At 45.3% G+C, this 14122-nt stretch overlaps 1 protein-coding gene across 1 annotated transcript in view; it reads left to right on the forward strand.

Annotated features, from left to right (window-relative positions):
- The window catches only part of MPPED2 (metallophosphoesterase domain containing 2), a 210567-nt gene that overhangs the window by 45532 nt on the left and 150913 nt on the right, over positions 1 to 14122 (forward strand). The window lies entirely within an intron of this gene.

A 14122-nucleotide genomic window follows, 5' to 3' on the forward strand; every position in this document is an offset into this window, starting at 1 on the left:
TGTGAAGAAAATGACTAATAAAATGTAGTAAGTTACATGCCAATAAAACTGTTGGGAACATAATAATAAAAAGAATAGCCATTGAAGTACATGCTTGTTAGAGATGTAATAAATCAAAGATGGCACACTTCCTGCGAAGCCTCAATTGGATCATGATGAGCATGTTAGACTCTCTAGGCCAATTGTGTCTTTTGAAACTGAAATTCTGCCGGAGGAGCTCAAAAGAAACCATAGAAGACAATGTGCACAATGAGCTCGGTGTCCGAGTAATATTCTATTTCCAAATGTAGACACTGGGCTACTGTTGGCCTATAGGCGATTGTCGATGATTTTAGGACTTGATGAATAAAATGACAATTTTAAAAGTTTGAGCAAGAGGACTAATTTCTGGCTAAATATGTTGTCTATGCCCAGCTCACTCAAGAGAAACTTGGGCAGTTTGACCCATGTGGACCGGAAGTCACAGCATGGTAGAGGATAGTTCCCTTTGTTTTGTTCAACCTAAGGTGTTAATGGTCACGTTGGTATAGCAACTCTTAGTGATCCAGGTTCAGCAAACAAAACTATGTCGGATCCTGCTCCATAGTCACAATCTTGGTTGTCTTTGAAGCCATCGTTACACTATCTACTGCGGCTCTCCCTTCTTGCTGGTCCTTTTGTTAAAAACCAAATATGTCTTTCTCCAGCCACTGGTCACTCCTGTAGACATGTCTGAAGTACACTAGACAAAGTGCCTCCGTCCTTGCTTCAGAGGGGCATACTGGTTGTACTTTCTCCAAAAGATTCGTTCATTTGGCAGTCCATGCCAATACCGTGATTCGCATCTGCAATTCTTTGGTCTTTCTTTTTTATTGTCATATGATGGGAGTGAAAATATTGTTGTTTAGGTCAAGTGCACCTTAATCATCAGAGTGATAGTTTGCTTTGTAAGGATTTAAAGAGAGCTTGTGCCACAGATTTGCCCAGTGCAATCCCTCACTTAATAATTTCTTGCCGTTTCCATGAACACTTCCTGTTTGTCCAAGTAGAATGCCATTTTTGACAAGTTCATTACCATTTTTCTTCATGTTGTTTATGGGCATAGGTGAGAGGATTTAAAAAATGTATTGTGGTTTGTGTGGAAATTTACAGAACAAATTGCTTATCCATTGAACAATTTAAACACATTTTGTTTGGGGACATTGGCTGCAGTCCTCCTCACAATGTAACAGCCCTCTTTCCCCCTTCCCCTTGGGTTTGAAATGTCCTTTTGTCACTCTTTGTTAGGGTAGCAAGATGCTGCCATTTGGGTCTTGTTTGCCTGATTGTACTAAGGAATACATTCCTCCCTTGTGTTAGTATTCATTTTATTGGCCAGTCAGTGGTTTGGCCAAAAGTTGATCCCTGGGGATGGGTTCAGTTCCAAGCTGGAAGGCTGTTTAAGACCCACAGGATGGTGGGGCGGCGGGGGGGGGGGGGGGGGGGAACACCAGTCTCTTTTAGACCAGTAAGACTATTCTCTTATTGATTTTTAATTTCGTTTTCCATGTTTTCCTCCCTTTTGTCCCAGGACCTTCTGTTGTGATTCGGGTGTTGAAGGTTGTAGTCCCTGTGGTCCTTTGGACTTACTATTTCCTTAAGTCTTAGATATCTTCACTCTTCTTTGCTTTGGATGGAGAGGGACTGATTGATTTCATCTTAGGCGGTCACTCGCAAGCCTTTAAGACCCCAGTTTCAGCTCACCAAAGTAGGATGTAGAACATTTTCTCTTTGAATGAGATTATGCCAATTGAACTAGGTAGATGTCCCGAGAGAGTGTGGTCCTCAACTCCCAAGCCCAGGGGCTCTTCCCCTTTGGTGTCTGATCATGGCTAAGTCATTTTCAGAACATTGCCCCCTGTGTGGCTCACTATGTTCTTGGTTATATTTGCAACACGAACAAGTAGTTGAGAGGATTTTTATTTTTTTCAAAGGCAGGTGCAATCCTTACAGCCTTGATCTTCATCAGTAAATGCTTCAAGCTGTCTTCATTTTCAGCAAAGTTGCATCTGTTGCATATTCATGTTGCTAATGAGTCTTCCTCCAATGTTGATGCCAGGTTTTTCTCCAAGTAGCCCAGCTTCTCGGGTTATATGTTCAGTGCACAGGTTGAATACATAAGGTGAAATAATATAATTGTAGCCACTCCCTTTCCAGTTTTAAACCACTTATTATTCCCTTGTTCTGTGTGACTGCCTCTTCATGAACTATGCAGTTTCAGCAAGAGCACTTTCCATTTTTCATAATGCTATTCATAATATCTTATGATCCATACAGTCAAATGTCATTGCAAATGATAAAACTCGGTTAAACATTTTCTGGGTTTTTTTTCTACGTTTGGCCAAGATCCATCTGACATAGCAATGATTTTCCCCCTTCCATATCCTCCTCTGAATCCATCTTACACTTAGGGCACTTCTCTGACAGGACCTTGTACCCCTGTAAAGAGTTACATTCTCTCAGAAAACCGCAGGGGCAGCTCTGTCCTGCCCTGCAGGATCACTATGAGTCGGCATCCACTCGATGGCAAGGAGTTTGGTTTGGGTTCCCTGTCAATTTAGCTCTAGAATTAACCAGACAACCTGACTATCGTGCCAGCTACTTAGCAGCAGGTTTATCTACTCCAGCTTGTCACCTTCCTCGTGCCTTGAAGCCATCGGTGGTGACTCTCAAGCAACATGAACTATCCACAACTCTGTCAAGGATGTCCTTGTTGTGAATCGCCCTCAAGTCAGTGCCATAACCGCCTCATGTGCAACCGAAAGTAATGCTGCCGGATCCTGTGCCGTCCTCACGATCGTGGCTACGTTTGAGCCCCTCGTTGCAGCCCCTGTCTGAGTCCGTTTCCTTGAGGCATTTTCTATTTTCCCCTCACCCTCTCTATACCAAGTATGTTTTCCTCCAGGGATTAGTCTCTCCGGATAACATGTCCAAAGTATGTAAGATGACGGATGTCTCACCATCCAATTTCTAAGGGGCATTCTGGTGACACTTCTTCGAAGACAGACTTATTTGGTTTTGAGGTCCGTGGTATATTCAGTATTCTTCCCCCGCACCACAATTCAGAATCATCAATTTTTCATTCTTCCGGATTCATTTCCCAACTTATGAATGCAGATGAGGTGTTTGATCGTGCTGTGGCCTGGGTTAGGGAACCTCTGGCCCTCAGAATAACATCTTTGCTTTCATAACAAAGAAGCAAACAAACTGTCTGTCATCCAGTCCACTGTGACTCGGAGCCACCCTATAGGACAGGGCAGTGCTGTCTCTGTGCCTTTCCAATATAGTAACTCTTAAGAAAGCCTCTTCTTGAGGAGGAGATGAACCAGCCCAGGGTGCAGGGTAGTAACAATGAAGCATACAACTTTCCTCTAGTTCCTAAATGCTTCCTCCCCACCACTATCATGATCCCAGTTCTACCTTACAAATGTGGCTAGACCAGAGGATGTACACTGGTACAGGTAGGAACTGGAAACACAGGGAATCCAGGGCGGATGATCCCTTCAGGACCAGTGGTGAGAGTGGCGATACAGGGAGGGCGGAGGGAAGGAGGGGTAGAAAGGGGGAAACTTACAGGGACCTATATATAACCTCCTCCCTAGGGAACGGACAACAGAAAAGTGGGTGAAAGGAGACTTCGGACGGTGTAAGACATGACAAAAAATTAATAATTTATGAATTATGAAGTGTTCATGAGGGAGGGGGAGCAGGAAGGGAGGGAGAAATGAGGAGCTAATATCAAGGACTCAAATAGAAAGCAAATGTTTTGAGAATGATGATGGCAACAAATGTACAAATATGCTTGGTTTGTGATAAGAGTTTAAAAAAAAAAAGAAAAGAAAGAAAGCCTCTTCTTTCTCCTGGTGAACATCTGGTGGTTTTGAACTGCTGAACTTCTTGCTCAATGCATAACCACCACCCTCCCAGGGCTCCTCTTTGCTTTGAAGGTAGTATTTATTCCCAGAGAGAGTAGAAAATAGTTCCCAAGCGATTACTCTGTATGTGGTAACTACATGTTCTTTTGGGTGAACAGCAAACTAGATATTTTTAAAAGAGCTTGTAAAGAAATACATAAAATATTTCTATTTCTAGTATCAAACAGGTTTCTGAGTAATACTTGCCCATTAATTATCTATGGGATTAATCTTGAAAGCGTATTAAATGTTGACCTCATCATAAGGGGTATTATAAATAAACATTTGTCATAAACTATGCTTAGATAATGTCCTGGCTGTAGCTACCATGGTCTTTTGGCCTGAGGCATGGCTGATTCTTTGGTAGGAAGCCACTGAGCTCAACCCTTAGTTGGGGGGAGAGGAAAACAAACAAAACAAGCAAAAAGCATCACAGACCATTAAAACCCAACCAAATGGCCACACACTTCAAAGAAGGCCCATTAGCCATGCAAATATGAAGTTACCTGCACTTCTGATAAGCACAATTAAGAGTGAAATCCATTAGCAACTACTCTGGAGACATTAAACCTTGGAAAAGTTTGTGAAGAGTAGTAAAGGTAGAGGAAGACAGCGGAATTAGTTCTCATTTGAGTACTTTTTAATACTAAAAGAGTCTTGTTTTATCAGTACGTGTCAATAATTTGCATGGGAGCCTCCTCCCTTCGATGAAAAGAAATTACATTCTTATGATTGGCATGACCCACAGGCTCTTTCTGTAGGACGGAGCCAGATGAAGAGCTACCCTCAGGCGAGGCAGTGATTGAAAGGGATCCTGGGTGATGTAAACAGTCCAGACTCTGGGCTGCTGACTGAAAGGTGGGTGGTTTGAATCTAATCAAGGTCACCTAGAAAGAATAGCCTGATGAACTTCCTACAAAAAATTGGTGGTAGGTGCCATCATGTCGGTTCCGACCCACTGGGACACTGCACAGCAGAGGCAATCTGCCTGGTCCTGGGCCAGTTTCATGCTGTTCCTGTACTTGAGCCCATTGCTACAGTCGCTGTGTCAGTGCATCTCCTCCAGGGCTTTCCCCCTTCAGTGCCCCTCTGCTTCATCAAGCATAGCGCCCCTCTTCTCGGACTGGTTTGTCCTGACAATCTGTCAAAAGGATGCAAGACCAAGTCTCTTCATCCTTGCTTGTAAGGAGCACTCTGGTTGGCTGTACTGCTTCCAAGACATATTGGCCATCGAAAAGAATAGCCATTGGAAAACAAACCGAAACAAAAATAGCCAGTGAAAGCCCTGTGGATCAGTTTTTCTCTGACACATAAGGACGCTTCAAAGCGTTAGTAGAAAAAGTAAATGAAAAAGTCATGGCACTGTCCTCACAAAACTTTTGGAAGCCCCTGTCGCTTTGAGTTAGAATCGATCCATTGGCCATGCTTTTCTTAGTGTTGGCAAATGAGCCGATTTAGCTCTGTATACCAGTCACTTGGGGTTCTCCGTGGGCCGTGTCAGGCAGGTGGCAGTTGTAGAGCCGGAGGGTGGCTGACAAATGCAGAGGCAAAGTCATCAGGCCGGAGTCAGACTGGGACAGGGCAGCTCTGTGATGATTAAATGAAAGTAATCCATGTGTTGTGTACTGCGCGGTACTGAGCTTCTCAATGACTGCTGTTATTTCTCTTTTTATATTGCCATCATTATCAGCCCCCAAAGTCTATGTCAGTTTGCAGGTCAGTGATAAAAATAGGCACCCAGCCTAGTCCATGGGAGGCTTGCTCCTGCAGGCTGTGGAGGCTGTTTTGACTACCTGTCCAGTCTACGTTTGCAGGTAATTGTCGTAGTGGCTTCAGTGTGTAGTATCTTTAGGCTTCTACACACCCTAGTGAGCCTCTCCTTTCTGCATCATTTCACTTGGCCTTGGCTTTTAGCATCACATGTCTGGGTTTTACAGTCAATTTTCAGCTTACCTCCTATCTTCCAATGCCTTCCCCAGTTGCCAAATGCATTCACGTTCAGCATAAAGCTACACACCAGTTTTCCTAGGATCAGGGCCTCCATCCTTCTCAATAATTGGAGGGATGGGACAGTTTCCCGTGACCCCCAAGGGCAGTTCAGGCCCACAAGCCTGTCTTTCTGTTGGCTGTCTCCACTGCCACTAGCCTTTCAGACTGCCCACTGCTCACTGCCAGGGGCATGGATGTACTCACCAGTCCCTAAGTGGACTGCTCACACGATCGGAGTTTCCCCTCCAGATTGTCCTAGTCCTACGTCTGCTTCAGGGAGCCCTGCTGGTGCCATGGTTCAGTGCGGCACTGCCAACCAAAGGTCTGCCAGTCCATTTATGGCGGGAAAAGATGTGGCGGTCTGCTTCCATAAAGATTCGCACTCATTAATAAAACTATTGGAGGGTGGGGGATAAAGACACCCCCCACCAAAAAAAACCCCAAAAGATTTACACTCAAGAGAATCCATGATCCAAACCGTTAGCTGCCTAGCTTAGTCAATGAAACTCGAGTCGGTATTTTTTCTGATATTATCTGCTCTTGGCTAAGAGCCATCTAATGGCAACAGTGATAGTTCTCTGCCGGGTCCTCTTCTGAATCTGGTTTGAATTTCTGGCCGTTCCCTGCGGATGCACGGCTTGAGCTGTTCTTGAATGATCTTCACCAACATTTTACTTGCATATGATCTTGATAGTATGCATGCGATATTAAGTATATGTGTAAACTTAACCTCAGTTAAAGCAATAAAAAGAATAAAACAGTGTGTTAGCAAAAATGAAAAGGTTTACAGCCTTGGAAACCCATGGAGCCGTTCTGTTCTGCCTCACAGACACACTATGAGTTGGAATTGGTGGGACGGCAATGAGTTTGGATTTGATTTTGAGTGCCTGCTTGAATTCCAAGCCAAGTTCCAGTTTAGACCTTGCTTTCTGAGCTCCGGAGTGCTGGTCTTTCACTCCACGGGTTTGTCGCTGACATCCTACCATGTGCTCGGTGCCCACTGCAACATCTCCCATCCTCCCTAGCCCACAGGCAGGGTCAGACAGTTTTTTTTACCCCCTCTGAAAGTTCACAGCACCTCGCACCTCCTGCTTCCATATCAGGGACCATTTCAGACTGACCTGCGGCTGCCTCCCCAGCAGCTTGCAGATTAGATGGCCCAGAGCTTGATCAATGCTTGCTAAAACACTCAGTGGCTGAGTAATTCCAGATATGCCACTAAGTACCAGTTGAAGATTGAATTCCTTCTGCGTCACTTTTTTCTGTGCCTTCGAACCACCCAGCGTGGTTACCTGGTTAACTAGGGAGGTGTTAAGAAAGGGTTATTGACTGACTACTTGACTGATTGTCTGAGATAGTCGGCACCATGCCGTATGCCTTCTTCCTTCACATGGAAGACCAGCAGCCAGAGCTGCACTCAGATGCGTCTGGTTGTTATGCTAGAAGAGAGGGAACCATTGAGCCCTCTGCAGTGCCTCTCCAGGGGCATCTTTACAAACCAACAGTGTGCTCTCTGAGACGCGTCCATGGGTCGTAAAGTAGCTGGCCTTACTGGCATTAAAGGACCTCAAATGGCACTGGTAGAAGGGCCATGAATTCATACCGCATGCAGCTCACAGAGAATTAAATTGTTACCACTTAATATTCATTGAATGTCAGCACTGTACTTTTGTACTAGGAAAAAATAGACGAGACGCACTCCGTGCAGTGGGCTTTGTGAGCTGTACTTAGTGGGTGACAGAACACTGTTGATACAGCAGTTCAGCAGCTAAAGGAACGCAGTGCCCTTGGTACAAATGTGAATATAGTTATAGAGCTGGTTCTCTTAGGCTTCCTTACTGGGTTTGGGGGCTGCTAATGGGCTGAGGCACGACGTTCAACCAGCAAATTCCACTTGCTCAGAGTTTTAGGAGAATGAGAACAGCCCCATTGCTGAAGCCCTGTAGTGAAGTCATAATCTCCTAATTTCAGCTTTGCTTTTTGTTAAAGCTGCCAGTCATAGACCCGGAGGTTCTGTCTGCAGCCTGACTTGGCAGCTGCAGCTCTCCGTGGGTACCAAGTCTCGTTCGTTCTAAGGAGACGTGGCAGCATTTACCTTCCATGGCGTGGGCAAGCAGAAAGCTTTTTTTTTCCCTCCTCCCTCCCCGTACCCCCCTCCCTCATGAGCCCTTGATAATTTATAGATTGTTATTTTGTCATATCTTGCCCTATCTGGAGTCTCCCTTCCCCCCCTTCTCTGCCGTCCGTCTCCCAGGGAGGAGGTCACATGTGGATCCTTGTAATCAGTTCCCTCTTTCCAACCCACTCACCCTCCACTCTCCCAGCATCGCCCCTCACACCCCTGGTCCTGAAGGTATCGTCCACCCTGGATTCCCTGTGCCTCCAGCTCCCTTATGCACCAGTGTACAACCTCTGCCCTATCCAGGAGGACTGGATTCTTATTCTCTGATGTTTCAAGGTGCAGTTAGAAGTGAGAAGGAAGTGCCAGAGAGTAGTAACAGTTACTGACTTGACCTGCTCAGAACTACGCAGGCTGTTGTCCTGTATGTGATCTCCTTTAACGCCCACAAATACCCTGGGGGTAGCTGTGCTCACTTCTGTGCCATAGACGGGGAGGCGTTGTTGTTACGTGCCCTCTGCCCAGTAGGTGCCAATTCGTAGAGAACGGAAACACTGTGACCTAGTACCGCCCTTACATGGTTCTTCTGATTGAGCCCATCAGTGCAGCCAGTGCGTCAGTCCATCTTGTTCAAGGTCTTTGTCTTCTTCACTGTCTCTTTACTTTACCAAGCCTGATGTCCTGCTCCAAGAACCAATCTCTGCTGACATGTGCAAAGTCCCTGAGAGGAAGTCTCACCATCCTTGCCTCGAAGGAGCATTCTGGCAAGAAGGAGCATTCTGGCTGTACCTCTTCCAAGGCAGCTCTGTTTGTTCTTTTGGCAGTCCATGGTAACTTTATTCTATTTTTATTCTTTTATTCTTCTCAGCACCATACTTCGTTGTCAAGCTTACACTTGGATATGAGGTGACTGAAAGTACCATGGCTCCTGTCAGGCACACTTTAATCCTCAAAGTAACATCTTTGCCTTTCAATATTTTAAAGCGTTCTTGTGCAGCAGAGTTATCCAGTGCAACGCGTCGTTTGATCTCTTTGCCGCTTCTTCCATGAGCATTGATTGTGGATTCAAGCAAGATGAAATCTTGGACAAGTTCCGTCTTTTCTCTGTTGACCATGATGGTACCTGCTGGTCTAGTGAGGGTTTCCATCTTTTTCACATTGAGTTGTAATCCGTACAGAAGGCTGTAATCCTTGATCTTCCTCAGCAAGTGCTTCAGTCCTCCTCACTTTCAGCAAGCGAAGTTTTGTCATCTTCATATCACAGGTTGTTACTAAGTCTTCCTCCAGTCTTGATCGATTAAAGGTAGTCATAAACTGAGCTAAAAAAAATGAAATGATACTACTACTGCTAATAAAATATCCACAACCTTTATAGAGTGCTACTTTGTGTCCAACAGTCTTCTACATGCATTGACACTGTATGACTTTTCAGTGGCGCAATAATTCACAATGAAATCTGTACTATTTTAGTATTCATTGTACATATATGAAAAACAAGTACACAGGCATAAGCAACTTGCTTGGCGCCACGCTGTTAATAACGTGGGATTCAAAGCCAGGCAGTTTGTCTCTCGAAGCCAGGTGTGCCTCACCCTTATGTTATTCTGCTTCTCTGCACAGGCTCAGCACTCGACACCTCATGCCTTCACAGCAACATAGCACATCAGGCAGTCTTATTTCCAAGTTACATGAGTGATGGCTTGTATATTGCTATGATTGCCGGAACCTATGTCAGTGATGTTTCAAATACGAGTAGGGTCATGCATGGTGGGTGGATTGTAACCAAGTTCCAGATAAAGACAGGTTGGAAAGAAAGACCTGGCCATAGAATGTTAGAAAAGCAGCCAAGGACACTCCCTGGGTGTCAGCAGAATATGGACCGAGAAGAGTGCAGGAAAATGAGCCCGCGAGGTTGGAAGTCTCTCAAAATTCTCTCAGTCTCGCACAGTGGCAGTGACAACGATGTGACCATCCTCGTGGCCGTGGAGGTGGCACAGGGCAGGGCAGCATTGGAACATGTTGTACATGGGGTTGCCATGAGTTAGGCCTGGGTCTCCATCTATCCCCATCTGTCTATGAGACAAAACGAAGCTCAGAGGGATTAGGTAGCTTGCCAAAAGCAAGTGACTCAATCAGAGTTGTAACTTGGGCTCTAGGACCAGGCCCAGTATTTTCCAGCCATGCTCCTCTTTCTCAGAGATGCAGAATGTGGGTCAGAAACTCCTAGCCGTTAGAACTATCAACCAGCAGAATAGGTTGCTGGGCAAGGGGGATAGCAGGGAACTCTTCTCTGGAAACCTTGAAAAGATCTGTCAGCTAGGCAGGGCAGAGATGGGGAGAGGGGCTACAAGCATCATATAAAGTTTTCAGTGATCCCCACCCCTCAGTCCCCTGCTAGGGGTTGTCCAGCCCTGTGACTTTATGATGATGTGCTTCTCATTTTTCCCGTGTCACCTTGTGCCCCTGGTGTGTACTCAAGTCTGCATACAAATCTCTCTCTGATATTCTGAATCTGGCTAGAGGGTGTAGATTGCCCAGGTAAGATACTCACTTGCTAGGGTATTTGCCTGGCTGCCTTGCGGGAATGGTGTGGTCATTTGGGAGATTAGCAGTGTAAACAGTAAGTGGTAGTAGAGTTATGACCCCAAGAACGAAATGCAGTGTGAGGGTCTCCTCATTGCACAGTGTGCACAGGTAGATTCTCCAGTGCCGTCAGGCTCTTCCATTCACGAGCTTCTACCAGGAATTCAATAGTTGAAGGCCTGGACTTTGTTTTTTGAGGTGTTTGTCAGATGCCCAACGTGGGAAAGCTTAGTTTCTCCAGGGCCGTGTCAGCTGTAATTACCCAAACCTTTCACTTGACCACTGTGCTTGGCAGCTTCCTTCCAGCCCTGGATGCATCTGCGTTGCAGTGTCTCCCATCCTGTGACCTGCAGCTAGGATTTGCCACGTTTGTTTCCTGCTGCGAGGCTCTTGACACGCTGCCCTCTCTCCTGCGACCATCCCTTGCTTTGTAAACCTCGTCAGCTGGGGTTCCGAAGAGTGCTTCCGGGCGAGGCAGTCGATGTCAATGTTGCATTTATGTCTGCAAACCTTTTTCTTTGCTAACACCTCACCTCAAATCCACCCTCCATGTGGCTCCCAAACATCTACTGGTTGTTTCACATCGATTACGTCAAGGTGCGGCGGCAGGGTTCTCTGCTGGTCTTGCTGGCCACCCCACCGATGAGGCATAGAGGACGCACGTCTCGCACCCTTTGTTGTCCCCTGAATGTTCTCTGCTGGTCTTCCTGGCCACTTCACCTATGAGGCGTAGAGGACGCACGTCTCGCATCCTTTGTTGTCCCCTGAATGTTCCCTTTCTGTTGGCCTCCAATCATTCAGATGTTGGCGGTACACTCTTGGTACATAGAAATGCACACCCTCCCATCCTAGTGTGCCTCTTAACAGCTGCTGTAGAAATCGTGCCTATCAGTTTTAGATGGAGACGCCGTCTGAAGCAGCAGCTTTGTTCAGCTGTGAGTTCTGCAGGACGCAAACATTTCACTGGAAGAGATGGGTGGGTGGGAAAGAAGTTTAGAATGATTTAAAAAATTGGCTGGCATTGCCCATCATCACAGAGTTCTTGTTCGGCTTGGAGCTGGGATCAAATCTCTCTGGTAGGGGATGTGCTGCTCTGCTCACCTGGGTAGATTCCTTGAGCAGGGCCCCGATCACAGTGAGAGGATTATATCCGTGTTACTTTCTGTTTAATAAATTCAAAATGATGACCATGATGGTCCTCTGAGAAACTGGCATGGACTCTTAACTATGGAATTGGGGAAAACATTGACTGTCTATACATTAACACAATGGGCAAGGTCTCCTTCTATTGTGCACAGGGTTGCTATGGGTCGGAAATGATTCGATGGCACCGAATGACAGCACACATTAATGTTAGGGTAAAAGCCAAAAAAAAAAAAGAAAAAGGAAAAAAAAAGCCAAAAAGAAGTAAATGCATATGAAGGGGCTTCAGTTCACAGGGGGAAAAAATAAGGAATTCGGAGATAATGGGGATTTTTTCAAAACCTTTTGAAATCCCCTCATATATAAACTTAAACTGTGGAGCTTGCCTATCTATTTAGAAGTCCAGTGCTTGAATGATTTCATTCTCATTTAGATGTTGGCGAATACCTTTCTGGTTCTTATAAATGTGCACAGCCTCATCCTAGTGATGCTTTTAACACGTGGTGTAGAAATCCTACCTCTCCCTTCCCGAGGGAGACCCAGCCTCCTGCAGCAGGGAACGCTCCCTCATTCTCTGCAGCCGCTACAGAGGACAGGAGATCCTGGGATGCTGGGAGGCAGAAACTTGAGGGTAACAGCGCCTCAAAAATGGAAAAAAAGACACCAAACATTTATAGATTGACTTCAGAAACATCTGATCAGAGAGGTGCAGATAAGAGCTGTCCGTGAATTAGTGCACCTTCTCAGAAGTAACTGTGTTATTTATTTCTAACCTTTGCAGGGGAAATCCACCCATTTTATGCCAGAGTTAAGCTTTCTTTTGGTGCTTCCATTGAACCTGCTGTACCCCGTTTAAAATCCCTCTTTCTTGCATCCACCCCCTCCCTTTCACCTCCTTTTCTGACACAGATAACGGATTAGCCGTTACAGAAAAGCCAGAGTCTCTGAGTTGCATAGCGATTGTCTTTATTCCCCTCTCTGAAATTGCTACAGTTAAAACAGATTGCTTCTTAAAATAAATAAACAAACGGAGAAGAGCCAGGGAGATTAAGCAGAGGCTGCCGAGGCAGCATACCCAGGGAATCTTGCACTGGGGTTTCAGCGCATCCTTACAGCCAAGGGTGGGGTTGTGAGATGAAACATTGTCTCTTATTTAATAGTTCACACTTGAATCTCTGCATTGCTTATTGGCCTCTCTAGTGACCTTCTCTTTGCCTTTATCACTGCTCCCCTCCCCCCTCCACCCATAATCCAAAATAAGTGTGCATTCCTACAGAGAAATGAGAGGAAGCTGTCAGCGGAGAGTTGATATAGTTAAAGCATGCTTAACTCCACTACAGACCCCTTAAATAATTAAAACTGTAAGCGTGAAGAATCAGGACTTGCATTTCTTGACCAAGTTTATTGAGTACACTTTGTTACACTCAATTAAATGAGAATGTTCTGTTTCATTTTCTTGGCTTCGGGTGTTGATCATTTTGCCTTTTGATTCTTAGTCCCCAGTGGGATTCCACAATGCTTAGGTCTCTAAAACTATACATATATTAATGCACGTGTAGATATAGACACACCACTCAAAGGCTTCTGAGTCACACTGAATACAATTGTTTGCCCAAGGCATGCGAGCATTCTCGGTCCCCTCAGGTGTACTAGGGACCGTGGCTAATACATGATAGTACAGACTGAGCTTGACAAAGTTCTAACATTCTTTTCTTAAAAACCCCATTCTTTTGGCATACCTTCCTCCCCACCTCTCCGACCCCTAATTTAAGTTGTGAATCTCCTGGCAAAAATGAGAAGATACAGGTGCTGAATAGTCAGGGAAAGAAAATTCAATAAAGGTGCCCTACCTCTCCACATCTCAGTTGGCAAGGCATGTGCAGACTTCTCTGTAAATTAGTTCATTGCTAAGTTATGCATGTTTAAGAAGGCATAAATTAGTTATCCATTTCCTAATGAGTAGTGGGATCAGTTGGAGCATGGTGAGAGGCAAAATGGCATAATTTTGCTTCCCCAGTTGGGGTTCAACATCCCTAAACTTCCCATTAATCACTCTTTCCATTGTCGGGGTTATTTCTGTCTTGGCCTAGAAGATATGCTCCCCTTTTAATTTTCGTACCAGGTAAGTAAGACTGAATTTGGCCCAGTGGGGGTGTGCATGGGCAAGACTGGGTTTTCTTTTTCTTTTTTATTTAACCCTCTGGGCCCCAATGTCTCCCTTGTTACTAGAGAGAGCCCTTCTGCTTTCGCTTTGGTTTGTCGGGTGTATGCACACATGACAGTCGATATATATGTGGGATGACAATTGTGAGGGTTGTGATCTGTTTAACTGTTACGGGATCTGTTATGTCTACTT

Source organism: Tenrec ecaudatus, chromosome 4 (genome assembly GCF_050624435.1).
Source record: "Tenrec ecaudatus isolate mTenEca1 chromosome 4, mTenEca1.hap1, whole genome shotgun sequence".
NCBI classification, from domain to species: domain Eukaryota; kingdom Metazoa; phylum Chordata; class Mammalia; order Afrosoricida; family Tenrecidae; genus Tenrec; species Tenrec ecaudatus.